We start from the raw sequence: 27,809 nt of genomic DNA on the forward strand, positions 1-27,809 counted from the left end.
ACCCTGCAGATTTTGAACTTGCCAGGCTTCACAACTGTGTGAGCCAATTTCTTAACAAAATCTCTCTCTCTCTTTCTGTAAACACATACACACACACACACACACAATTGGTTCTGTTTCTCTGCAGAGCCCTCATTAACACATTGCCTTATGCTGTATGGGAGCCAGGCCAACATCTGGTTGGTAGACACTTCCTGTTCAGAGTTGGGGGCTGTTAGGATCCTCCTCCAGGCAAATTTTCTCTTGAATCTTTTGAAACAAACGTCTTCTCAACAAATAAGAAAGGTACTTTGGAAGCAGATGTAAAACTTGGGCACATTACCATTTTTGCGTGCAGCCCCGCTCCTTCAGAGTTTTACAGCGGAGAACAATGGTGCAAAGGCAGACATTCGTCTCATTTATTCTTATATGAATGAGACAAATACTCAAATATTTGTTGAGCATCTACTCAGTGCTGGATTCTCCTCTAGATACTGGAGATGAAAACTGAACCAGATTGATGAGACTCCTGCCATCATAATGCCTGTATTATAGCTGGGAGAGAAGAGAGGCCAACAGATACTTATTAATTTTGGATTGTGACAAGTATCATGAGGGAATAAACGGAAACAGGAACAGGCTGGTAGAAGAGAGGGCACACTGGACAGAATGTTTAGGGTAATTGTGAGGAGCTGGCATTTAAGTATAGTTACATGGGCTTCTCCCATGGGCTCACAAATTAATGCCTCTATTGATCAAGGAATGCGTGCATCCTGTTCCACTCTTTTTTTTTTTTTTTTTTTTTTTTAAGAAAGAGTCTTGCTCTGTCACCCAGGCTGGAGTGCAGTGGCATGATTTCAGCTCACTAGCCTCTGCCTCCTGGGTTCCAGTGATTCTCCTACCTCAGCCTCCCAGGTAGCTAGGATTACAGGCACACACCACCATGCCCAGCTAATTTTTGTATTTTTAGTAAAGATGGGGTTTTGCCATGTTAACCAGGCTGGTCTCGAACTCCTGACCTGAGGTGATCTGCCTGTCTCAGCCTCACAAAGTGCTAGAATTACAGGTGTGGGCCACCATACCCTACCAACAACAATTAAAAAAATTAAATAGTATGTGGATATAGCCTGAGTTTAAAAAATGTTACTATTATAGAAGTATATATGACTCAATGTGACAGGCCCTCTCCCTGCTCACACTCCACTTGCCTTTCATGGGTTACCAGCATCCATCATTGTGCTCCTGTAGGCCTTTGCCCATGCATTTCCATGCACATGAGATCTCAATATGCAAATTATTTTTTACTTCACTATGTCCTTTATTTTTCCATTTAACAATATCTTTGAAACCTTTTCATGCAAATGCATAAAAATATTTATTTTCCCCACTGGGAAAATATTTTGTAAGAAATTATAAAACAAAAGGAAAATATTAAACATTCAGATACATTGATTCAGAAGATACATGGGTGCCACTGTGATTTTTCTCTAGTGTCAAGTGACTGAGATGTTGGGGCTCAGCTTTCATGAACAGTCCCTTAAAAGTTAAGAAGTAAGGTGAAAAATCACAGTGTAAGGGAAAGCTCATCTGAAATTCTGGGATTTAATTCTAACAATGTTTCATAAAAACAGATGGCCTTGGCTGGAATATATGGTAAGAAACTTTCAATTGTCCTAATAAATAGAGGTTATCCTAAATAGCTATTTGGAGAAAAAAACAGATGTCTTCTTTTGTTGCCTTTTTTAAAAGTTAAAATAAAAAATTCTTCTTAGATTGGAATTATTTGAAAGATGTTGCTCAAGTAGTCACCTCAGAAGGCAGGAAAAAAATTGGCCATGAATAATGTTGACTGCCTATTATTTTTGAAAGTCTCACAAATGCCAGCTCTACTTGAGCAAAAATGCCCCTGGGCTACAGTCTAGATGCCCCAAATCATCTGCTTCCAAGACTTCTTAAATTTTGTTGGGTAGGTTTTACTAATCTGTTTGAGTGCCATAGACTTGTTGGATTTCTGGAGATGTTTAAATAATTGTGTTAAATCTTACATTGTTTAATATACTAAACAACAAGGTAAACATGTAATGGAATTCATCCATTGAACTCAGTGAACACCAAGAAAAGAATAAACAAACAATAAGCAAAACCTAATCTTATAGTCTTCTAGCATGGCCAAATAATATGTTAAGCATATTCACATACCATTATCATTTTATTCTCATAAGACTCTAAAGTTGGTGGAGTTGTTCTTATTTGAAAAAAGAAAGTATAACATTAAAAAACTGCATAATGTGTGCAAGTCCATATGGCAAGCAAGTAGTATCATAGCTCTGACCAAGAAAACCATGTTTTTATTAAAAAAATTTTTTTTTCTCAATCAATTTGAAAGTTTATTTTGTCAAGGTTAAGGGCGTGCTGGTGACACAGCTTCAGGAGGGTCTGAGAACATGTACCCAAAATGGTTGGGTTACAGCTTGGCTTTATACATTTTAAGGGGACAGAAGTTACAAGCAGACATCAATTGATACATATAAAATGTACATTGGTTTGGTCCAGAAAGGCAGGAAAACTCAAAGCAGTGATGGTGGCAGGGCTGCTTTTGGTTATGGATGGATTTAAAGATTTTCTGATTGGCAGTTGGTTGAAAATGTTGTTATTATCTAAAGGACTGGAATCAACAGAAAGGAATGTCTGAATGAAGATAAGGGGTTGTGGAGACCAGGTTTCTTATTATGCAGGTGCATAATAAGTAGCCTCCAAGTAGCAGTCTTCAGAAAGATTGGATGGTAGATATTTCTTATCAGACTTATAAAGGTGCCATACTTTTAGTTAGTCTTTCTGGTTTCAGAAGAAGACCTGGAAAGGGAAGAGGATTCTCTATAGAAAGTAGAATTCCTCCATAAGAGATAGCTTTGGAGGGCTGTTAAAAAATATATCAAAGAAATATATTTTAGGGTAAAATACTTTTGATTTCTTTCAGGGCCTGCTATCTATGATTTTGTGATGTACCTTATTGCCACAAAGAATCTGTTTGGTCAGTCTTGAGATCTCTATTGTAATGTTAATGCTGATCTGTTGTGCCCCAATTCCAAAGAGAGAAGGGTATAATGAGGCATGTCTAATTCCCCATTCCCATGATGGCCTGAACTAGATTTTCAGGTTTACTTTGGAACGCCCTTGACTGAGAGGGGGTTCCAGTCAATTGGTTGGGTGTTTTAGAATTTTATATTTGGTTTGCAATATTGAGATGCTACAGCAAAAAGTGTAAATTTATAATTTTCTCAGCTTTTTGAAACGTGTTAAAATGTATCTCATTTAAAAATATATTTCCTTTGGAACATACACACACACACACACACACACACACACACACACACACACACACACACTCTCAAGCCTACACATAGCATTCTGTTATTTAAAATGTTATTTTACACTTGAGATTGAACACTGTATTAGTTGTCTATTGCTGATAACAAATTACTACAAATTTAGCAGCTTTCAACAACATGCATTTATTATCTCACAGCTTCTGTGGATCAGGAGCCTGAGCATGACTTAGCTGAGTCCTCTGCACAGGGTCTCCTGAGCAGGCAGAGCTAAAATTCTACATATCGCCACCTACATTTCCAAGGTGGGATTTTATATCTGTATGATGACACTGGACATGAAATGATTTTATCTCACTTTATCTCACTACCAAGTATCTGTGAGAGAAGTTCCATTTTTCTACATGTACAGAGCATTCTAATGTTGTTAAGGTGCTCTTGCATGCATATGTCTCATTTGATCTGATAACAAACATATGGGTTAGCAGAGAGAGAAAATACTTGAAGTCTAAATTTTGCAAGAGACAAGCTGACAGAGAGGTGGCCCTGCCTGAGTTCACATTGTTGGTAAGTGCAAATGGGAAGATAATCTGCATGGGAGCCATGTCTGTATTTAGTGGCTCTGTAGAAAATAAGCCATGGTGCCAGTGAAGAGATTGCCCTGACAAGACAGGCAGGGAGATGGCACCCTTGCTGGACCTCTGGGAAGTGTAGAGAAGTGTGGTAAAGTCATAATATAAGGGATCAGGGAAACTGCTGAGAACCAAGCATGCTGTCAGGGAGCAGAGGGTCCATTTGCTCTGCTATACGCTGGGTTCCTTTCTCAGACACATCTTGAGTTGGTGCTCTGGAATATTTCTCTCATTAGAGGTTGTTCCCAAGATAAGAGGGAGAAAATCAAATTAAAAAAAATATGCTGCAGACCAAATTTGACTTCCTTTAAATACTGCTTACAAGCTTTCTAAAAGAACTGAGAGTATCTACAGGCACTTCAGACTCAGAAAAAATAAAAGAAAATGACAGGCTTGTTTTCAATTTTTCTTGCATTTGCCTGGCACTGACTTGGTTACAGAATACTTACTTCATTTGGAGCATTGAATTTTTCAGGGCATACAGGCTTTGCCATTACACACTGTGATAGAAAGCATCTCCTGGGTCTTTCAACCTCTGAGAAGGGTCCTACACCATCCTCTTCTGCAGACTGGCCTCACAGAAACCACATATCTATTTCGTGGCTCCCCATCCAGACATAGTGGATGAACTGGGATGAATCACTGCCCCAAATCTGGGACAATCAAGTTCTTTGTTTTGTGAATTTGGAATTAATGCTAAGAGTTACTATTCAGCTGTCTGAGCAGATCACTTGAACTAAAGACATGCACACTTGGGATTTGTGGGGCAGTCTTCTAGGGTCTTATATACATACATTAAATAGAGTAAGTTGAATAAGGTAATTGAATAAAGTACGTAAGTTGTTTTAGTGAGAGAAGCCGAGTAAAAGGCCATATGATGAAATGCAGACAGACAGCCTGAATAAAAATGAAAATCTCTCAGACTCTGCCAGCTTTACAGTTTTCAGTTCTAGCCCCTTGTGGTGTCTGGCTATACATACTATCTTTGACTTCTTTGAAATATCCCTTTTTGTTGACTGCAAAAATGTCCCTCCTACAGCTTCTGTCATCAAGAGGTGGATCTATGATATGGTTTGTATTTGTGTCCCCACCCAAATCTCAAATTACAAATCTGTTGAATTGTAATCTGCAATGTTGGAGGAGGAGTTTGGTTGGAGGTAATTGAATCATACGAGTGGATTTCCCTCTTGCTTTTCTCATGATAGTAAGTTCTCACGAGATCTCGTTAAGTGTGCAGCACCTCCCCCTTCAATTCACTCTCTTCCTTTTCCTCTAGCCATGTAAGATGTGCCTGCTTCCCCTTTGCCTCTGCCATGATTGTCAGTTTCCTGAGGCCTCCCCAGCCAAGGTTTCTGTACAGACTATGGAACTTTGAGTCAATCAAACCTCTTTTCTTTATAAATTACTCAGCCTGGGGTAGTTTTTTATAGCAATGTGAGAATGGACTATTATAGTCTGTTTTCCCTTCCTTGAGTCTGGGCTGACCTTATGAATTATTTTGACTAATAGAATGTGACAGAAATGGAATCATGTGAGTTTAGAGTCTGAGTCTCAAGGACTTTGCTGATTCTTCCATTGTACTTTTAGGAACCCTATGAAGATGTTTAGTGTAGCATCCTGGATGTTGAGAGCCACATGGCGTAGCCTCTTCCCACCACTGCTTCCTTTGCACTAGCTGACAGCCTGTTGATCCTTAGAAATGTAAGAACACACTAGATCATCTGGCTTGTAACTGACCTGCCAGCTCATGCAGAGGCATGAGCAATCTCAGCAGAGACCATCTGAGCTGGACCACACCAGAAAAACTACCCAGCCAATATACAAAACTAACTTAAATGAAGAATGCTGTTTTATGCCATTAAGTTTCAGGGTCATTTGTTATGAATTAAAGCTAATTGACATTAATGTATCCTGAAACCCTTCCAGTAAACTCCTCCCAACATATTTTTTCCTTAAGCTCACTTAAAGTCTGTGGTGTTTGTATCTGTGTATGTTTTTACTCACAACCAAAGAATCTTGACTGAGAGAGAAATTGTATCAATAGAGAGAGCTACAGTTACCAAAGCTACATAAAGAACGTGAAACTGGTTGGCTGAGTCAATCAAGGCAGCATGCAGTGATGTTAACTTTATTTGCATTACGTTGTGGCGAAGCCCTTGATTTAGGATGGAATCCACCCCAACGATAATGGAAGCCCATAAAACATACTTATCTTACTCTTTACCTTTCTTGCAATTTTTGTTCTGCAGGATGCAATGTATTCTCTGGTCTGGTAAACAACGTATGATGTTACTAAGAAGATTTTTGCTTCTGGTAATCATTTTTTTTTTGAGTGGGAATGTTTGTGGTTCTACTGATAGCTTTCTAATTTTACCATTTAATCATTATGTTGCAGAGTAAAAAGAGAAAACTATTTTTCTGGATAAAATGAATCCTAATCTGCAGAAAAAAGGGGACTAATCTGGGAATCGTTCATTTTGAGGAGAGAGGCCCATTGATGATATTTTAGGATTCATTTGCTTGATATGATTGATAGGATTGTCCCCTTTAGGAAGAGGGTGACTGGGAGTGTAGTTCAGTGTAAGATGGTCAAGTCATACATGGCAGGAAGACCTTTTAATGAATGGGAAGAAAGGTAGGGGTGTGTGTGTGTGTGTATGTGTGTATGTGTGTGTGTGTGTGTGTGTGTTGTATGTCTGTGTGTATGTGTATGTGTAAGGCAAAAGGAAGAAAAGACAACTTTTTTTAGGGTGTATGTACAACCTAGATGCCCCTTTTCCTGCATACAGTTCCTCTCCTGCTAATACTAGATTCCCAGCACTATGTTTGCACCCATTGTTGATGGGCCAGGGATGGATACCTACCTATAGCTGGGCAAAACTCCCTTTTTTTTTTTCTAGGAATTTGAAACTGTGAGTGAGAGGTACTTCTTGGTTTCTCTGTGTGTTGTATGAATCTCAAAATTGAAACTAAGGAGCTATGGGATACCCACATTTAGCCACATGTATATAGAAATATTGAAAGCCAGTTTTGGAGAGAGGGAAGGAAAGAGAAAAATAAGGTTCCAGGTTACATCCAGCTTCCTGATAATTTCCTCGTAGCTGAATCTGGCTCTTGAGTTTCACCAAATATCTTGGCATCTTCTAATAAATTCCGCTCATGATTAAGGGTAATTTAAAGTGGGCATCTTCTACTTGTAATCAAGAGAGTGTCAACTAAGGAAAGTTCACATCAGTGAGGAAGGAGTTATTATGATTTTTCTTAACAATAGTATAAAAAAGTATTTGCCAAGGCCTGGTTACATCTAGTTTCTAGTTTATTTTCTGATACTGATGCCAATTGCCAATCTGGGGTCCAAATATATTGTGTGCTACTTAAAATTCAGGTGGCATTCTTATTTGCATTATTCTATTTATATTACTAGAATAAAAATATTTTTCTATTATTGAATATTTAAATAGACATATCTGTTTTTCTTTCAGTGAATTGTTTTGAATATATCCTTCATAAATCTGTAATTCATTTTTCAAAAATGAATATAAGTATCTGTTAATACAAGCATATTTTATAAGGGAAACATTATCATCAGTTCAAAATATTATATCTGCTTAACAACAAATGCTCCTTTATCCTGTCTTTTTCCCTAGTGGTAATTGTTCTTGGAGTTTATAAATCAATAGAGCCCCAGTTATTTACAAAGGAAATAGAAATATTGCATCTTTTAAAGAAAAATCAATTTAGATTTAATGATGATGTGTAAAGTCTTTCAGAAATCTAGTTTGAAAATTATGTCATTTAAATTGATTTCTTACTTTGGAGTCTAGGCAAAAAACTTAAAATCTTTTCATGAAAAGAAAAAAATATTTTGAAGCCTGCGTTGGTAAAGTACATAGTTAAGGGCTGATGAGAAGAATTTCAAGCTAGCTTGATCAGTGTAGATGAGAAAATACACTCAAATGATGTATCCTGCCAAAACAACTAGGAAGAAATTATCTCTATTAGTGATCCTCATTAACCAATTCAGTCCTTGAACTGGCTACTTTTGTTTGTGTTAGCATCTTGAGCCCTTTGATTGTGACAAAGACTCACTATGGAATCTGAAAGAATGTCAATAATATTAAAATCATCATGGCAAAGAAGGTTCCAGAATGAGCCACTGTACTCTCCTCCCCCAGTGTTCTGAAAAATCTGAGCACTGGACAGATAAAAAGTTATAAACAGACAAACCTTGCTTTATTATTAGAGAAGATGATCACCTTTGGAGAATGGATGCAGCTCGATTTCAATGTGAAAAACAGCTTCGAAAAAATTTTCCCAAGTTTGCTCCACTATAGATTTTTGGTTTACACCAATGTGTATGGGCATTGTCATAGCATTTTAACCTGCAAAGTCACTTTTTATAGAATTTGGTCCAATGTACTCATCTAATGGCAAAACTGAGGCCCAGAAAGATTTGATAGCCTTTTTAGAATTATGAAACCAATTTGACATAACTGTAGAACCAGTGATGAAGCAGGTCTTATTTTTGAGTGCTTATTATGTAGCAGGTACTATGCCAAGAATATTGTATACATTTTCTCATTTTGATTCTGACAATCCTATGATGTTTGTATCATCATTACGCAATAGTATTCTTATCATAGATAAGGAAACTGAGGCAGAGGGTAGTGAAGTACCTTGCTCAATGTCTTTGCAGCCTCAAAGTGGCAGGGCTATGTCTGAATTCCAAAGCCTAGGCTCCCACCCATATCCCTAAGGCCATGGACCTTCCCACTACACTGTCTTTCCTTCCATGCACTTCATCTCTATCAGAACTTTGTAAGGCCTTATAGAGAGGTTCTCTACTCAAAGAACAGTTTGCATTTTAATAATAGGCAATGTAGATATCTGAAAATATTTTTAAATAATAGAAGTTGAAAAGCAGCCTCGATTTGAATAGTATGACATTAAATATAACATGTACTTTTTAAGCAGAATAGTGACATTTTGTTAAAATTCAAGGGAATAACCTGACTCTTAATATTTAACAATGATTCTGAATTTGAACATAATATTCTTATTTAGAAAATGTTTTATTCACTATGCATTTAGATATTAGACTAATTTGTGATGGAAAATTTCACTAAGCAGCTGTGTGTTCATTTGCCATATGCCACATTCTCTCCAAGCCAGACATGATGAAATCTGATTTACATTTGGGAGAGACCAGCTGCCTCCCCAGTAAATATGTCCACTCAGTGCTTGGTTAGGTAACGGTATCCTACTAACTAGGGACCAAATGATTCAAGCATTCTGCAAAGAGCAACTGGTTTAATAGGAAGGTATATTAAAAAAAAAAAAACAACACTGTGAAAGGTACTAAATAAAACACTGTGAAAGGTACAGTTATTTGTTAAACTGGAAATTATAATAATAAAATGTATTTTAATTAAAATTAAATAAATTTAATTAAACTTATAGTAAAAATCATAATTTTCAGTTACAAGTTATGATAACTTATAACCCTACAGTAGTGTTTGGTTATTGCTAGTAACGTAAACCTATTTTCTGGCCTCCTGGACTGCATCAAAAACTTTTGACAGAAATGTTCAAATATGTGGACAGAAAATTCTGAAAGCTTAATGCTCAAATCTCTGTCAAAAAGATGATGATATGCTTAGTTCTTGAGAAAGAACAATGAGCAGAGAAAAGAGAAGACCTAAGTTTGAATTTTAGTTTGGCTGCTAAATCTTTGCATGAGTGAAATAGGTCATTTACTCTCCTGTGTTTTCCTTTCCGCCTTCAAAATAACAACAGTAGCAGCAGGGACACAGTTACGTAGCAATTAAAATATGCCAGGTACTGTTCTAAGCACTTTTTTACATACTAACTTAACTCTGCAAAACCCCTCTGAGATGATAAGTATTAGCATTATTTGCATTTTATAGGTAGGGAAGCTGACCTATAAAATGCGAATAATGCTAATACTTATCATCAGTGATGGAACGAGGATTCAGCTTCAGAATCTGTCTTAACTACAACTCATTTTCATCAGTTGAGGGGGTAAAAATCTCTGGATTATTAAAGACCTTTTAAAAGAAATATTACAGAAATCTTCTTAAATTGATTTAAGTAAGAAGAAGACTTTACTTGCTTGTGAAACTTCAGTGTCAAGGGTAGATCAGGCACAGGTGGATCCAGAAACTTAAAGCTAAGAATCTTTCTCCTCTCTTGGCTCTTCCTTCCTCCATGTAAAGTTTTATCCCCAGGAGGCACTCCCCTTATGTTGGGTCCCTGCAGTTCCTGGCATGTATCCTTAAATCTCCAAATCCAGTGTAGATGACAGCACCTGAACACCTCTCAGCTGAGCCTCATTGATTCTCATTTGTCTGCTTAGATTATGGCCCATCCCTGAACCAATCACAGTGGTCTGGAGAACAAGATGTTTGGATGGGCCTGGGTCCCATGTCACTCTTGGAGCCAATGGTGCATTCAGTGTGACCTGAACCATATGGGCAAAAAACAACAGATGGCCACCCCAATTAGATTGTTACTTCAGCAATTTCCAGCATTAAACGCCTGCAAATTTCTGCCAGTGGGAGGTGAGAGGAAGTGGTAGGGAAGAGGGAGGAGAAGGCTGTGATGTATATATTTATACGTGGATTACTAAACCTCATTTCCCACTAGTGACTTCAAGGACTCCTTTGCTACTTTTCCTAAGATAACTGGAATACTGAATGACAAAGACTTATGTAAAAGTTTTATTTTCATGCTATAATTTTATAGTACTTAAAACTGGCAACCACCTAAAAGTCCAATAGTAATGATTGGTTACATAAGATATAGTATATCTACACAACGGGATATTATTTACTTATTAGAAATGATGTCTTCAAATAATAATTATATGTGAAACTTATGTTAAATAGGTAATGTTTGCAGCCATAAAAAAGATTGAGTTCATGTCCTTTGCAGGGACATAGATGAAGCTGGAAGCTGTCATTCTCAGCAAACTAACACAGGAACAGAAAACCAAACACCGCATGTTCTCACTCATAAATGGGAGCTGAACAATGAGAAAACATGAACACAGGGAGGGGAACATTACACACTGGGGCCTGTCAGAGGGTGGGGGCAAGGGGAGGGAAAGCATTAGGACAAATACAAAATGCATGCAAGTCTTAAAACCTAGATGACAGGTTGATAGGTGCAGCAAACCACCATGGCGCATGTATACCTGTGAAACAAATTGTAACAAACCTGCATGTTCTGCACATGTATCCCTAAACTTAAAGTCAAATAATAATAATAAAAAAAGACTTCACAATTGTTGGAGTTGATGTAGAATATCCAAATTCAATTATTAACTATATTTCTTACAGTTCATCCAAATTCTGCTTTGGATATAGTCAATGTTTACTAATTTATGTTGTCGAACCAATAAATGGAATGAAAAATTGCATATCCTTTAAAATAATTAGAAAAATCAGAATACAAGAAAAGCATATATTGTACTCCTGATTTCACTGAAGAAGAATAATCTTTTCTCCCTGTATAGAGGAAAAGCACTGATGCAGAAATTCATGAAAGTATCAGTAGTGGCTACCTCTTGGTGGTGGCAATAAGAGTAATGAGAGTATAAGACTGCATTGTTTTATGCTTGTCTACATTTCCAGATTTTCTGCAATAAACATGTAAAATATGTATAAGCGGAAAATCCCTTAAAGGGGTTCAATGGATGAATTTGAACTTGTTTTGTATCTGTCAAATTCATGCCAATTTACAGAGAAGAAATGTAGATAATACAAGAATCAAACAAAAAGTACTCTGAAAGAGTTGGTTTTATTTGCCTACTTCAAAGCTGTTTTGTGAGTTCTTAAGTAACTATAAGGCTTGATTACATACTTGAAGAATATTTATACAGGTGTGTCCACTTCAAGGGCATTTGTTATAATGCCAGAAAATTTAAACTATTAAGATAAGGATAATTATTTCTATTACAAAAATATTAATGATATCACAAGATCACACAAGCATTGTAAAATTCCACTAGATACATAGAAACCTTCTCTGTGCATTTTAATGGTTATTCAGTTCCTAAAAATTCTGTTTGCAAGCTACTTTTCAGAGGAGTATATCTAATGTGTCCAGCAAGATAAGATTAAACTGTATAAAGTTGTAAAACTTAGAGTAGCTGGATTTGATACATACACTTAAAACATAACTGATAAAAATCACATCTAGTTAGTTCAATTGTCCTTAAAAGGACTATGGAGTAGAAGCTGAAATATTTAATCATCTTCAGCATTGTCATTATCATGATCTCATTGTTTTAGATTTCAGCATAATTTTATGTATAGGAATGAATCATATATTCTGAGAAATGCATTGTTGGGTCATTTCATCATTGTGTGAACATCATGGAGCATACTTCCACAAACCTAGATGGTGTAGCCTACTGCACACCTAGGCTATATGGTACAGTCTATTGCTTCAAGCCTACAAAGCCAGATAGCATGTTATTGTACTGAATACCGTAGGCAAGTATAACACAATGGTAAGTTTTGTGTATCTAAACATAGAAAAGGTACAGTAAACATATGGTAAAAACATGAAAAAAATGGGACACTTGTGTAGGGAACTTACCATGAATGGAGTTTGCAGGATTGGAAGTTGCTCTGGTTGAGTCAGTGAGTCAGTGTTGAGCGAATATGAAGGCCTAGTATATTACTGTATACTACTGTAGACTTTAAAAACACTGCACATTTAAGCTACACTAAATTTGTAGAAAAACATTTTCCTTTCTTCAATAATAAATTAACCTTAGCTTACTGTAACTTTTTTACTTTGTGAACTTTTTAATTAGGCCGGGCATGGTGGCTCATGCCTGTAATCCGAGCACTTTGGGAGGACAAGGTGGATAAATCACCTGAGGTCAGGAGTTTGAGACCAGCTTGGCCAACATGGTGAATTCCCGTCTTTACTAAAAATACAAAATTTAGCTGGGCGTGGTGATGCATGCTTGTAACCCCAGTTACTTGGGAGGCTGAGGCAGTAGAATTGCTTGAACCTGGGAGGAGGAGGTTGCAGTGAGCTAGGATCACACCACTGCACTCCGGCCTGGGAGACAAGAGTGAAACTCTGTCTCAAACAACAACAACAACAACAACAACAACAACAACAACAACTTTATAACTAAAAAAACTTTTTTGACTCTTTTTGCAATAATGGCTTAAAACACATTGTATAGCTATACAAAAATATTTTCATTCTGTATAACCTTATTTTATAAACTTTTTTCTATTTTTAAAAATTTAAAATTTGTCTTTTTCAGACTTTTTTGTTAAAAATGAAGATACTAATGCCTATAATCCCAGCACTTTGGGAGGCTGAGACAGGTGAATTATTTGAGGTCAGGGGTTTGAAACCAGCCTGGCCAACATGGTGAAATCCTCTCTCTACTAAAAATTCAAAAAAATTAGCTGGGCGTGGTGATGAGTGCCTGTAATCCCAGCTACTGGGAGGCTGAGGCAGGAGAATTGCTTGAATCTGAGAGGCGGAGTTTGCAGTGAGCAAAAACCGCACCATTGTACTCCAGTGTGAGCAACTGAGCGAGACTCCATCTCAAATAAATATATACATACATGCATACATCATGCACACATACATGCATACACCATGCACACATACAAGCATACATACATGAATACATGCATGCATACATACATGCACACACATGCACACATACATGCACACACATGCATACATACATGCATACATACTAGACACACGTGCATTAGCCTCAGCCTACACAGGCTCAGGATTGTAAGTATCGCTGTCTCTTACCTCCACATCTTGTCCCATTGGAAGGTCCTTCGGGGCAATAACATGCATGGAGCTGTCATCTCCGATAATAACAATGCTGTTTTCTGGGATACCTTCTGAAGGACCTTCCTGAGGCTGTTTTACGGTTAAACTTTTTTTTTTTTTAAATTAAGTAGGAACACATTCCAAAACAATGATAAAAAATTATAGTACAGTAAATATATAAATCAGTAACATAGTTGTTTATCATCATTAGCCAGTGTTATGTACTATATGTAATTTTATGTGCTGTACTTTTATACAACTGGCAGCGCAGTAGGTTTGTTGACACCAGCATCAGCACAAGCACATGAGCGATGCATTCTGCTACAACAACATTGCAATAATGATGATGTCACTCGGCTGTAGGAATTTTTCAGCTCCATTGTAATCTGTGGGACCACCATCATATATGTGGCTTGTGGGTGACCAAAATATTGTTAATATGCTGCATGGCCGTCTATTACCTTATTTTATCCTGGTAAGTCTGTTATGATCATCACTCTTATGAGATAACTAAGGTATGAAACAAATAAATGGCTTTTCCAAGGTCACACACATAGCAAGTTGTAGAATTCACATTTCTTAATCATCAATTTGCTGGTATATCACCACCTATAAAGTGGAACTGGATTCTCAGCATTGATAAAACTAATAAAATCTTGATATTGTATAGAGCTTTATATTTTACAATTTTTTTGACATAAATTATCTAATTTCAGTATAAGAACATTAGTATGAGATAAAACTACCAGGTGATACTGAATTGAATCTTTATCAAACAGCTTCTCATGTCTTATCATATTGTGGCAGGCAGTGTCTCAGATGACTCTTAGCGATTTGATACCTCTAGGTATTCCTCCCACTGTGTAATTCCTTCCCCTTAAGTTGGGCTGGAACTAGTGACTTGTCTCTAATGAGAAATACAGCAGAAGCCATGGGACGTCACTTCTGATATGAGGTTACAAAGACTGTGGCTTCCATTTTGGCACCTTTCAATCTTAGCCCTTGCTCCAAGGAAAGCAAGTTGCAACATCTGGGTAAAGCACACTGCTTTGTTAGTAGCCCTATGTAGTAGCAAAAGAATGTCTCCAGCCAGCAGCCAGCTGGGACCTGAGGCTTGTTAACAGCCACATGAGTGAGCTTGGAAGCATTTCTTTCCCCAGTTGAGCCTTGTGATGTCTGCAGTCTTGGTTGAAAGCTTGCGGCCTGTGAGTCAGAGATCTGAGCCACAGGACCTAGCTAAGCCACACCCAGATTCCCAACCCATAGAACTATGATAAAATAGATAACGAAAACCTGTTGTTTTAAGCCATTAGGCTTTTGGTAATTTATTATTTAGCAATAGGTAATGAATATACGTATTCAATCCTCATAATAGCCTATGACATAGTACTGATATGCGAGCCCTAACAAATGAGGAAACTGAGGTTTGGAGATGTGAAAGCAGTTAACGAATGGCAGAGCTGGGATATGAACCTGGACTCCAGAGCTTGTGCTTAAGCCTCATGCTGTGTTACCCCCAGGAGTATAACACAAGGTGCAGTTTGATATCACAGGTGAGAATGAATCACAATAGCGTACTTTGCTTTGAGAAACTTCCCTTAAAGGAGGTTGATGTAGACAGGGCATATATTATTGTCCCCATTGTAATGATGACAGACAATGTAGCTCATGTAGCCAAAAGGATGGGGTATCAACCCAGTCCCTCTGTCTCTAGGTCCATAGAGTTGAGCCTGTGCTTCCCCTCCATGCCAGTACCGTGGCACTCACTGTACATTCAGTAAGCCCTGAGCAAGCTGGCAGGAGGTTGGGTGACATCCACAGTATAGGTCAGTTTGTTCTTTTGAGGGCATTTCATGAGATGGAATATCTTTAAACAGGCATAGGTTAATACCCCATCCCCTTGGCTGTGGGTAGACCCTCTCACCCTTAGATTCAGACTCATTTTACTAAACAGGCAAAACATAGCTACAAGATCACATATTTTAATATAACAGAAATATGTGGTAATGATAACAATCTGTAATCATTAATTATTAATTAAATGCATGCTAATGGTACATAAATCTGAGAAAGGGCATACAGCACACTTAAGGCAATGTGAGAGATTATCTCGAAACCAATGGGACCTGGCTGGACATCTTTTGTCCTGGAGAAAATGATTCCATCTGCATCACAAGAGCATTGCTTCTGTCACCAAGCTGAAACTAATCAAGTCTTGTGAGCTTTGAGACTTTTGCTTCCTCTAACGTCATTTTTCTTCCCTTCTTGGTAAGATGCTTCATTTATATGTAAGTTACAAAACCCTGGGGTCAGTACACTCTGGTTCTCCAATGCCTGGGACACAAAGTAAAGCCTCAGTTGGCCTTAGAAACAGGCTTGCTGTGTTGCAGAGAGGGCGAGGATTACATTATTTTACCAGTTTACAATCTATGAAATAAAATATGCTTGCCAATATGAATGTATTTTGTAAATGATTTATTTGCTAATTGTAAATTAAGTTACATATTTAATGCTTGACTTCTTGGCATTCTGTGTAAGGAAATGAATTAGGCTCAGAGGGAAAGAATGATAAGAAAGTTAAAACAATTCATGAAAGCATAATAGAAGAGGAAATCATGCTTCTTTCCTTGAATGTTTACTTAAATTATGCTGAACCATATGGTAGGATAGTATTTATGGATTACTCTATTTCAAATTCTGGTGTCAGGTAAAATAATTCCTTGATGAGGGCAGGATTCAACATTAAAATTTGCACTATGTAATGAAGTTTAAAACGTAAGGTACCTACGTGGGTATACAATTCTTGTTCACTTATAATAATACAGGGAAGAATTAGTTACAATGACAGACTACACTGTCAGAAGTCATGTAAGGATAAGTATTGAATTCAGAGGGATGACTTTGGAATATGGAGTCCTTTTCTGCAGATTATTCTTCCTCCATCTTCCTCAGATGAGGTGGGCTTTCCTTTCCCATTTTTCTTGGATGCCAACAGCATCTTTTCCACCTCTCAGGCATGTTTTCTGACCAACAGTGCACAAGCATAATATAAATCCCTATGATTACATTGTTGCTAACCAGGCAAGCGATTGTAGGAAGCCACCTTACTGAGTTCTCTCATTCTTTCTAATGGCATTTTTATTTATCCACTTGAGTTTTCCTAGTAGCTAATTATTTAATATGTAATTAATAATAAAGCTTTTCCCTGACCAATATTTATAACACTTATTTCTCCTTCCTTCCCTCCCTCCCTCCCTCCCTCCCTCCCTTCCTTCCTTCCTTCCTTCCTTCCTTCCTTCCTTCCTTCCTTCCTTCCTCTCTTCCTCTTCCTTCCTTTCACTACATTGGTTATAATATTCAGATAAGTGTCAAATAATGTTGGTAATAGCAGGCATCCCTCTTGTATCCCGATTGTGTTTTACTAATAGCACATTGACAATTGTTTGAGAAGGATATCCTCATTGTGAAAAACTGTTCTTTTCTATTCCTACTTTTCTAAGAATTTTAAAGAAATTACGGATATATGTTGAATTTTATAAACGTTTGGTAAATTTTCAGCTGACCCTTGGCTCATTGATGTGATATTCTTACTCATTTAAAAAGGCAATTTGAGTTCCCTGTAGAAAAAATTCTGGTAATAAAATATTTGCAACATATTTTCTTACTTAAAGATGACATGTCTATAATCAGTGCTAGCTCTCTGTGACTAAGTTCTGTTACGTGGCTTTTTGTTTATGTGGCTATAATAAACATTTATTTTTGCATATCATGCAGAACCCTGTAGATTGATGCTACCTAAAGTGTGGTCTATAGGTTGGCAGCATCAGCATCACCTGGAAGGTTGTTAAAAATACAAATCCATGGCTTTACCTCACACTACTGACTAGAAGCTTTGCAGGTTGGGGCCAGGAGTCTGAAGTTTGACATGCTTTCCAGGCGATTCTTTTGCACACTAAGGGGTGAGAAGCATCACTATAGAGCATGCAGAATTCATGTGACTCTATGGGTGCAAATCAACTGCAAATGGAACTCCAAAGTGACAGACTAGGACTGGTCTCTTCTCCTGCATGCATAAATAAATAATATGTAAGTGGATTCAGAGTTTGGGGATTCATGGTTGGAGAAGGTAGCACTCAAGGGCATGCTCTGGGTCTTGAGGACATAGCTGAACTGAGGCCAAGTTTAGGAATTAAAAGAGAGCAAATCTTGTCGATAGAGTTCAGCGCAGTGGAACTCAGCCTGTACTTATTTCTCCTTATTTTCTACAAGGCCAGCATCATACACTTCACCTAAATTGAGGCCAGGATTATTTATACAATTCCTCTCACAGGAACAATAATGAAAAAAATATATTTAATTTTTGTGGGTACACAATAAGTGTGCATATTTATGGGGTACATGAGATATTTTGCTAGAGGCATGCAATGTGTAATAATCGCATCAGGGAAAATGGGATACCCATCACCTTACACATTTATCCTTTGTATTACAAACGCCCCAATTATACTGTTTCAGTTATTTAAAAATAAATGATTAAATTATTAAAAAAAGAAAATAATAATTGTAATAACACCTATAATTTCTTCACAGCCTATGCAGCATCAATCTTTCTTTACTCCTTCCAGTTGGTATTGAGGCAGGAGTTATTATTTCAATTTTAGAGATATGAAAACTGGGGTGCAGACTGGGCAAATAACTTATTTCGGGTCATGATAAGAACAAAATGAAGGAGAACATTAAATTACAAACAAGAGAAGTGAACTGGAGAACTGGAATAAGAATGTCACAGAAAATTAACACAACGGTCAAATTGCCAATGGCATGCTTACAAAGCCCCATGTTTCTTTAACAATGATATTTTTGCAGACAGCAAAACTATTTCTGAAAGGAGTCAAAGGAAAGGAGAAAGTACGTTGCATCTAGGAATAGAGCTGGGATGGATGCAGAAAACAGAGTGTAATTCTGCCCTTTCTAGGTCATAAAAACTTTGCGGAGTGGCTCTTGCTAGGTATTCACTGAATACAGGTGTGTGAAAGCCAGGAGCAGCAGTCCCAGCAACGAAGGCAAAGACAGTGAATCATCAGGTCAGAGGCATCAACTTCAGTCACAGGGCTGCTGTCTGATGCGAGAGGAGTTTTCCTGGCAGAGTCTGCTCTGCCTGAGAAAGGTTCTTCAATTTAGCCTCTTTTTGAAAAGTGTACTGCATAACATTTCTTTGCAGGATACTGCCACTGAGCTGAATAAACAGGGATAGTAAAGGGAGGTTTTTCATGAGCAGTTTTTGTTGTATTTCAGTTGTTATGCAGGTTCAGTCATGAGAAAGCTATAGTAGTTTATTTCAAGCATTAATTAAATCCAAGTAATACCGTCACACACACACACACACACACACACACACACACACACAGAGAGAGAGAGAGAGAGAGAGAGAGAGAGAGGGAGAGAGAAAGAATTTCCTGATGATCATCTATAAGGTTCTCACTGAAGAAAGTTATCACTATACCTTCTCTACACTTTTAAGAGAAGTTCTTCATCCAGGAGCCATATGTTTCTTAAGATTTCTGCCTCTCACCATAGCCCCAGCTGTTGGGATTGCTGTCAGAACAGTCTTCGGCTGACAGCCCCTTTAGGAATGTCCTCAGCTGCAGAAAGCTGCCTCCCCCAAGATCATGCCTTGAAGAGCACACTCAGTGACTATGCGAGGAAGGAAGACCTCCTATTTTGGTTCATCTTGGGACAACTCTCATGGATCATTGTAGCTCAGAGCTGCTCACCATGGGGTCAGCTGTGAGTGTTGTTGGGCCCATTTTGCAGCTTAACCCAATCCTGCTTTCTTCTTTTATTCCTTCAGTGTGGTTCCCAAGGGCATTTCCTAATAAACATCCTGCATATTAACCCCATCTCAGAGCCTCTTACTTGGAGAACCCAACCTGACATATGCCCCAAAGACATTCCTAATCACTTTCTAATGATGCAAAGAACATACTGCACGGACAATCTACTTGTATTTTCAGATACGGTTAGAAAGATCTTCCTTGAAGGGTTGGATCCTGCCTTTCTGAACATTTTGTTAACTGAATGTGTCCTCTTGAATCAGCCAGATAAAGACTATCCTCTACAAATTCTACTTATTTTACATCTATTCATTTCCCCTGAATTCTATCTGGTATCAAAAAGGTAAAACAAAGTTTTAGCTGATTCATCATCATCTCCTTCGTTTTGTAATTGTGCTGCTAAAAGGAGACGAAATTGAGGGGAAAAGCAAATGATTCATAGGTCAACAGTTCAGGAAATATGGAGTAGTCATATTCCTTTTTAGGTGGCTACCCCTTACCATTTGCAGGTGGGGATGGGGGCTGTTGTAAAAGAAAGGGGCCTAGTGAGATCTATGTGAGAAAAGACAGTGAGAAAATAATCTGTGTAGAAGCACAGATTTGGAGTCACTTAGGCAATCCTTTTAGCCTTTCTGAGATGCAATAAATATGTTCTTATTCACTCTCCTGCGTTCTCAGTCATGGTGAAGGGAAACATCATCTACCGGGTTTAGAAATTCGGAGTGTTCTGCATTCTGTCCTTCCCTTCACTCCTCACATCCATTTAATCTCGGCACATTATTTTCTTCTTCTCCTATAGCCCAAATTCATCTGGTTTCTGTCTTTCTTCCTCCGTGTCAACTGTTACTGCCTGGTTCTGGCTCTCATTGTGGCCATTGCCTCTACCAGGCCCACTTTCTTCTGCTCCATATTATAGCCAGAGTGATTGTGCCACTGCACTCCTGCCTGGGCAACACAGAGAGACTCTATCTCAAATGAAACAAAATGTCAGCATTCTTTAATGATTCCCCTGGAGGTAAAGTCCAATTTCATAGGGTCCTCTCCACGACTCACACATACTTCTCAAACCTTCTCTCTAGTTTTGCCCCCAGGTGAGGTCACTGCCATTCACTCTGAGCTTTTGGCACTTCTCTAAAAAGGACAGCAGGGTAGGTGGTTTGATGACAAATATAACTTTTTAATGAATAATTGAATGGTGAGGCCAATAATACCTTGAAGTGCTTTTGTAAGTATTAAATAAAAGAATGTATGTGCAGCTCTTACCTTAGTTCCTGAAACATAGCAGACACCCAGTATATCACCTCCTTCCTCCTTTTCTTTTCCCTACCAGTGCAGATGAATGAACTCATAACTCTGAACATTATTAGGATATTGTAGCTAAAGTCACTTTTTGGGAATTATTCCCTATGAATCTCACCATCTACTCCAAAAAGACACTCTGGCTTATCTTCAATTCCCAAGAATGTGAATCTTGACACAAATTTAACTTTCTTAAGCAGACTATCCCTCCAAAAAGCTATACCTTAATGTTTGAGTCAGATCCTTCCCAAATCTCTTAGAAATATCACCACATGTTCATTATCTGATAAAGCAATAAAGAACAGCTGCATCAGAGGAAAGACTATCATAGGGTCTGGGTTTACTTTATTTGGGCACATTAGGTAGGTGGGGTCATTAGCAGGACCTGAGAGTTTTAGAATTGCTAGCTGCTGGTGCTGGTAGCTATTTCTCAAAATATTTTTTTTCTTCCTATAAAATGTTTTCCTTTTCACATCAGATTTCATAGAGACTTCCCATCTGGTCTGCACTGATAACTCGAATCCAGAGATGCTCATTCCTCTTACAACTTGTGGTTTAAAATGATCCAGAGGCAGAAGGATTAGGTTTTATAGCTTCTTCTAAAGGATTTTGTCTTCTTAATCCTACAACTGCATATATTGAGAATTGATCAATATGAGAGAGCACTAACAATAAACGTATTAAAGTATCCCACTGGCTATGTGTACTTTTCATATGATGTGTTTTAGGGGAATGCAATAATGGAATAAAAACACTGACATCTATTTGGCTAAGGACTGCAGTAAACCAGGCAATCCATGGTGGATGAGACAAAATAAGAGAACAAAAAATGAAAGACAAAATTAGAATCAATCTGTATTAGAAAGAGGGTTCTCAAGAATTTTACCAATTTGTTGTAATCCAGAAAATAAGCCAATTGATTGAATGATCTCTATAAATTCTGGTTCTCAGTTTCTTAATCCACAAAATGTGGGAACAAATGAAAAGTAGCTGGGATTGTGATGAAAATCCTTTTATCTCCAGGAAGATGAACTTTGTTAAGTTGACTGACCTAAGCCCCAAATTTTAGAGGCCACAATGCTGGCTCTAGAAAATGATTCAGGGAGGAAAAAACAGGAGAAGCAAGCCACTCTAAAGTGCTGCTGCCCCATTTCTCTTCTCTGTTCATCTGTCACCTCGTCACTTACTATGGCATACACATCTTCAATGTTTCCCTGGGGTTTTTGTTCATATAATTACACACATAATAAAAATCTGGTAGGTGGAGAAGAAAGGAGCATAAAGCATGAAATACTAAACTCACCTCTGCCTTGAGATGGCCTTGATAATTTATGGCATAAAAGTAAGTTCCTACTTGGTAGAAATTCAGCTTTTGGGCAGTCTCAGGCTTATTTTTTTTTGTGTGTGTGTGTAAATAATCTTGTAGAAATAAAGGGAATGCTTTCCAATATTGGAATATTAGATTTGATTTTTCACTTTTAAAGGGTAGTATAGAAATATAATTTCAAGGTGGGCAATAAAAACAAACATGAAAAAAATGACCTGTGAGTAAAAGTGAGATGTAGGGAATCAGACACTTGAGTAATGAGAAGAAGACACACAAGTTCAGGGCCTGAGGCTTTCTGCAAAGAGACCTACCTTCTTTTTCTTTCTTTTCCTTTCTCTCTCTCTTTCTCTTTTTTTTTTGAGACAGGGTCTTGCTTTGTCATCTGGGCTGGAGTGCAGTGGCATGAATTTAGCTCACTGCAACTTTGGCCTTCTGGGCTCAAGCCATCTTCTTACCTAAATCTCCAAAGTAGCTGGGACTACAGGTGCACACCACTATACTTGGCTCATTTTAAAATTTTTTGTAGAGATGAGGTCTCACTGTATTGTCCAGGCTGGTCTCGAACTCATGGGCTCATGTGATCCTCCTGCCTTGGGCTCCCAAAGTGTTGGAATTACAGGTGTGAGCCATCATGCCTGACTGAGATCCACTTTTCATTTGAAGCCTTGGTATCTTGGTGGTGGCGGGGATAGCATATTGACCGCACCTGGGCAATGGGAGGTGTTTGAGCCAGGTGGGGACAATGTGCTTCAAATGATACATCCTACCTCCCTCTTCAAGAATAACCCCACACACAGCAGAAAATGAAAATGTATTGCAGTGTTACCTGGACTGGAGATGTGTCCTGGATTTCATCTCTTCCTAGGTACCACCTCTTGAGAATCCCTGACTTTGTTATTTTCCTCAAAACAATGGAAACTTTATTTACAAGATTGCTGCTGACCAGGCATCAATAAGAAGAAATGGGAAGGAAATCTTTTATATAGACACAGAATGGCTAACAAAGGTGACATCATGTTGAGTTGCAAGGGAGACACAATTCCCTTGGGCAGATGTTGAGAGACGTGAGCCATAGTCTCCATGAACTTGGTCTGGGACCATGCCTTGAATGAAGTCGTCATGGCAGAAGCGAAAAGAATGAAAACTTGAGCTTACTATATTTCTGATGCTATTTCTGTGGAATTTAAAATTTGTCAGCTGGTGGATACACATTGTTAATTTGAATACTCTTCATTATATAAATAATCTGCTAAGCCTTCATCCCTGGAAACTGTTATGGAAGTGAAAACAATCACCTAAAGGAATGTTTGAACATGCATATACCGAATGACCAGAGTTATGGCTACATTTTTAAAGGCTTTTTTCTAGCTGTGTCATTAGAAGTCTCAGTTGAGATCTACAGCAATCCTTGGAGCTTCTGCAGCCCATATCAGGTGATGATGACACAATAGTCAAGTTCTATCAACAATGATGAATCGGGATTTGATTGAGTTTCTCTATATAGCTCTCTTAGTGATGAAATACCTGGGCAGAAGTACTTCTCCCACCTCTATACAGCAAAATAGTTAGTGGTGGTGCTATACAATTTTAAGAAATAAGCAACACACTTTGTTTTCAATATGACACAGAAACTGAGCTGAGTCTCACTTAGGAGGTCTGCTTCATCATCACAACTCTGTGGGCTAGAGGCTAAATCTCTGAAGGGAGAAAAAAGGCAGGAAGGTATGTTTTGTGCTTTTGTTAAATGGGCCTCAAATGCCTCCATTCATTTATTTGTTGAAGACAGGGTCATCTCATTTAATTCAGCAGGAAAACAACTCTACCAGAAAGAAAAGCTGTCTCAATCTTCCCTGTATTTCAAAGGTATTTCAAATACGCTCCTCGTGAAGGAGGTTGCACAGGGAATCAGACCCAGGTGCCTGCTTTGCCCCTGTTGCACAGGGTTAAGTAAGGGAAGCCCCTGACTCACAAGTGCATTCGGCTGTTTAAGATTATGCATACTGTGTTTGAATGTATAACTAAGGCAAATATATACTCTGGAGCAATGTTAAGTTCAGCTTAGAATGATGTACTGCTTAGGGCTTTGAGGGAAAACATAAGAATGATAAAATGAGCCTAAATTATTCTGGAAGAAACACTGGTCCCCCAACCCATTTGGCGATCTATTATTTCCTCCTGGGCTGCTCCCTCCCCAAGAGATTTGGTGCAGGAGGCAAGGAAGGACAATAAGAAAGGTTAGGAAGAAGCACCTTGGGATGCTGACATTCTCTGCCTTATCCTTCTAACTGAAGGACAAACAGCGTTGGGTTGAATATAAGGCCCTTTTCCCAAAACTGGACACAGGCAGAAACATATATATATGCAAAATTACTATGATCCTGTGATAGGAGCTGGAATCACTTCTCTTTAGCCTCAACTTCCTTTCATTTTCATTAGGTAGGCGGTCAGCGTCTCACCTTGCAGTATTGGTTGGAGAGATGGCTTAAGATCAAACTTCACATCTTAACTCTTACTTCCAAGATTTATTTTGTAATAATAATAATAAAAAGAACCTGCCCCATCGCCTCCTCACCTGGGTATTTTATTTATCGGGACTGAGCACGGCATTATTTTCGGAGGGCTGGAGCAACCGTGCAGTCCTTTCTAATCAAAGGATTTGCAATCAGCTGGCTTTGAAATCACATCGTCCTTCTGGGGTCCCTGGAGCACACCACCTCCCTGTGATTTCTACTCAAGTTTCCCCCGGCACCCCCAGCACCCGTTCCATTCCTATTTAATCTTTAAGCTCTAATCCTTTTGCAAGGAAGCAGGATAAAATGCTCTAACCACAGTTACACACAATGTTGATTCTCAGGTTCACCCATTTGAGGAATTGTTTGAAGAAGAAACGCGCTCTGTACTGAGTCCGGAGGCAGGCACAGTGCCTGGGCGACCCTCATAGTCTCCCTCTGACACCCCGCACCCCACCTCCCGCTGCCTTTGCGCCTCAAAGCTGCCAAACATCCCCAAGCCAGAGCTGGAGTCCCTGGAGTGGGTCGGGGTAAGAGAGAAGACAAGGTCGTCCCGGAAGGTGTGCGCCCCTCACCTTGTGGACGGTGCATGCAGCCGCGCCGCACGGGGCCAACTGGGGCGTCCCGCTGGCTCCAGAAGTGTCACTCGGAACCCGCTCCTTTTCCTTCTGAGCTGGATCAAATCACTGCTTCTCTCAGCACTCTATTATGGGGTACGCTGAGCTTGGGGCGTTCTCCCCGCCAGCGTCCTTGCCCGCGCCAGTGGCCGCCGGGATGCGGCGAGACAGAACCTGCGAGCGCGGCGCGCCGGGCAGCCTGAGGCACCGCGGGTGGCAGGCGCTGCGCTCCGCCGAGTCTGGGCGCCCGTACTGGAAGAGGAGGCGAGAGAGCAGGGAAGAGGAGGAGGAGGAGGAGCAGGAGCAGGAGCAGGAGCAGGAGCAGGAGCAGGAGCAGGGGCAATCTGTTAAATCATCTATGCAGGTCGCAGCCACCCAGGACTCAGTGAATAGAGAAGGGGGTGGGTGGGATGAAAAGATGAGCCTGGGGGTAAGGCAGGTGGTATGGTGAACTGGGGGTCGCAGCTCCGAGGTGCTCCAGGTCTTGCTTAGGTTGTAAAAGAGAAATTCTGGAGCTGATGGCGCCTTAGGGCTCCCGGTTGCAAACACTAGAGGGCAGGGCTGTCCATGTTATAAAACGGGCCTGTGGGGCTGGAGGTGTGGACAAGGGACTTACCTCCAGAGCCCCTGGCCGGCTACAGCCCTGGTAGAGAAGGGGAGAATAGATACAAGGGGGTAGACCCCATCCCCCTTTTCTGTAGCGAGCCTGGGTTGAGAAGTGAGGAACAGCGGGAGCAGCTGACGGGTTTGCCCGCTTTCTGTACGTGGCCCCAACAGGCAGACCCTCTGGAGGTGCATTTCTCAGCTTTCCTCCAGGGGAGATTACAGTCAACATGCATAGGACACCTCAAGGAGAGAGATTACAAGGGAGGGGTGAGGGAGAAGTGGAGGAAAATTGGGGTGGGTCAAAGTGGAAGGCGGGGAGAGAGGAGAAAGCAGTGAAAAAAAGGGGGCGGAGGGTGAAGTGGTTGGGGCTGAAGGACCTGCCGCCCCCCCCCCCGCTTTTTTTTGAGGGAGGCCTACCTGATGCCATCTCAGGTTGGCAGAGGGCCTTGTGCTCTTCTTAGGGTGCCAGGGACTGTTCTTTTTGTTGTTCTGCTGCCACAAGTCCAGAAAAGTTAAGCTGGAGGGACTTTACAGAATCCCAGCATTGCTGAAAGAAGCTTCCTTAGGGGCTGGTTGGTTATTCTCTGTGGAGAGCTTGCGTGACTCAACCTTGAAGCTTAACATGGACATAGTCCCTGCCATTGTAAAAAAGAAATCAGATGGTTTGAACTAGCCGTAATATGAACTAGACAATCTTATGGAGACAGTATGATCTGTAGACAGCCTGATACGCAAATATTAGAGTTGAAAGGACCTTGGAAACCTACATGGTAGCAACCTGGGTAGCTTCCCCAAACACCTCCCTCACACTTGTCTTCCTTGTTTGTAGCCTTATAGCTGATTTGAAAAAGCACTTTAAGTTTTTTATTGATTTTTTTTTTTTTTTGAAGTTTGGCAATTCTAAACCAAATGAAACCCTTCTTTAGTTCAAAAAGGAAGCCTGTGCCCTTCCTACTGCCTTCTGGAGTGCATCTCAAGGCCAGCAGGGGCTGAATGATGGGTGCCGGGAATTTCACTGAACAAGAGAGAGGAAGGTTGGTAAATTACAGTCTTGAATAGTGATTTGCTTCTGTTAATCCCATTAAACTGAGAATAGGCTTACGTAGACTGAAGTCTAACAGGAGGATTAGGTGGAATTATGTTTTCTTACTGAAGATGACACTTCTTGAAGTTTGTTTGATGGTAAAGGTGTTATGTAAAAATAAACAGAACAAGAATCATTTCTCATTTTAAAAAAGAATCTTATAGGACTGAGGGTTTTTTTAGGCATCCCAAGAGAGTAAGGAAGGACACTGTCCTACTCTGGCAACTTTGGAGTTCCTCCAAAATATGAAGGAAATATGAGTTCATTATATTTCTTTTTTTTTTTTTTGGAAATTGGTTTACCTTTCTTTGGTTATTACAATGTAAGGAACTATGGAAACAAATATTATACACTTGGAAACTATCCTGAACATACCTTGGAATACTCACGTTTTGGCAGATGTTCAGCTTTATGAGGTGTCTGATTATTTTCAAGCTATTAATTAACTTCTGGCATATATTTCACCAGTTTTAATAAAATAATGCTCTCTTAATCAAGAGCTGATAATTTAATTTGTGGGTTACCCATTTGAATTTCCAATGGGCTCTATGAGTGCTTTAAGATGGCAGGTATATGTAAATCACATCCCCATTTCATAATAGAGAATTCCTTGTCAGTTAAAAAACTATAAGGATTGAGTGGAGCCCTGGCCATCTGGCATAAAAAATTCATCAACTTGCAGTGAGAACTCAAAAGTCATTATCAAGAAATTAATTCATCAACTCCACTCATTCATTAATTCAAAA

At 39.2% G+C, this 27,809-nt stretch overlaps 1 protein-coding gene across 1 annotated transcript in view; it reads right to left on the reverse strand.

Moving 5' to 3' along the window:
- The window catches only part of HTR1E (5-hydroxytryptamine receptor 1E), a 98,767-nt gene extending 72,913 nt beyond the window's left edge, over positions 1–25,854 (reverse strand). The window contains exon 1 of the mRNA XM_017538924.2: positions 25,332–25,854. The gene's annotated coding sequence lies outside the window, so the exon portion shown is untranslated. The remainder of the gene's footprint in view (positions 1–25,331) is intronic.
- Between the last annotated feature and the right edge of the window lie 1,955 nt (positions 25,855–27,809).

This window comes from Cebus imitator, unplaced genomic scaffold (assembly GCF_001604975.1).
Source record: "Cebus imitator isolate Cc_AM_T3 unplaced genomic scaffold, Cebus_imitator-1.0 Scaffold117, whole genome shotgun sequence".
NCBI classification, from domain to species: Eukaryota; Metazoa; Chordata; class Mammalia; order Primates; family Cebidae; genus Cebus; species Cebus imitator.